At 27.8% G+C, this 1,207-nt stretch overlaps 1 non-coding gene across 1 annotated transcript; it reads right to left on the bottom strand.

Annotated features, from left to right (window-relative positions):
* Positions 1–761: 761 nt before the first annotated feature.
* On the bottom strand, positions 762–940 carry LOC121404554. The gene has a single exon (XR_005968074.1). It is a non-coding gene; the product is annotated as a 5.8S ribosomal RNA (ribosomal RNA).
* Positions 941–1,207: the final 267 nt, after the last annotated feature.

Genomic DNA, 1,207 nt, shown 5'->3' with positions numbered 1-1,207 from the left:
CGGATCATAATTATAGCCAGAATGAAGAAATTAATGTTCTGTTGCTTCCGCCGGCCCCTCCTGGTGAAAATCAAGAGGTTCAGCTGAGGTTGATATATTCAGTTAACAAGTTCGCAAAAAACTTGTGCAGGTTTTTTACTGCCAATATATGCAATAGATTTCGCCAATTATTCAACTCATTCAGCAAAAACTTTTTTTTTTATTTTTCTTGATTTAAATTTTTTGTAAAATTCGGTCTCTAAAAACTAAAAAAAAAATAAAATAAAAACATGTAAATTACTATTAAATCCAAGGTAACATAACTAGGGGTGTCCCGTTTGAATTTCGAAAAAAAAGTTTTTTGGCCCAGCCTAATATACATATGTATATTAAAAATTATATATGATACTAACACTATATGTATTATATATATAGCACGTTGTCATAATGAAATCATTAAAATGTTCGTATTTTATAACAAACACAAAGAAAGAATATTAAATATTTATATTTACAACATAATTTCCTTTCAAATCATTATTTAGAGGCAATTCTAGATGAAAAATTTATTATTTTTTATGCTAGACATTCCTCAGTATTTAATTGATTCAAAAAGGAAAAAAAAAAATATTTTTCTTCGTTCTTCTCACACAAATATATACAACAATGAGAGATAATGCGTTTTTATTTAATATCAATATTATGAACATATATATCCAATAATATACAATATGCTTAAAAATTTCGTAAAATTTTCAAACAACTTATTTAGCATAGTCTTACAACCCTCAACCATATGTAGTCCAAGCAGCACTATAAAATTAATTAAAGTACATAACAGCATGGACTGCGATATGCGTTCAAAATGTCGATGTTCATGTGTCCTGCAGTTCACACGATGACGCACAGTTTGCTGCGTTCTTCATCGACCCATGAGCCGAGTGATCCACCGCTTAGAGTGATTAAAATTGGTTTATAAAATTATTTGTCAGATATGTTTTTATTGAAAGAAATTAAAAATACACCATTTTACTGGCATATATCAATTCCTTCAATAAACTTTATTTTTATCCTAAAAGAATGCTGCGAAATGTCTTAGTTTTATATAAACGATATATTACCATATTTATCAATATATATTGTGTAGTTTGGCTTGTTTGATAAATATCAATTTATATAAAAGTATTAACCTGAATTCAGGTACAACATTGTACTTTTTAGGCTGTTG

Source organism: Drosophila obscura, unplaced genomic scaffold, assembly GCF_018151105.1.
Source record: "Drosophila obscura isolate BZ-5 IFL unplaced genomic scaffold, ASM1815110v1 contig_213, whole genome shotgun sequence".
NCBI classification, from domain to species: domain Eukaryota; kingdom Metazoa; phylum Arthropoda; class Insecta; order Diptera; family Drosophilidae; genus Drosophila; species Drosophila obscura.
Note: the sequence above shows the minus strand (reverse complement) of the source record. Positions and strands in the feature narration are given on the sequence as shown.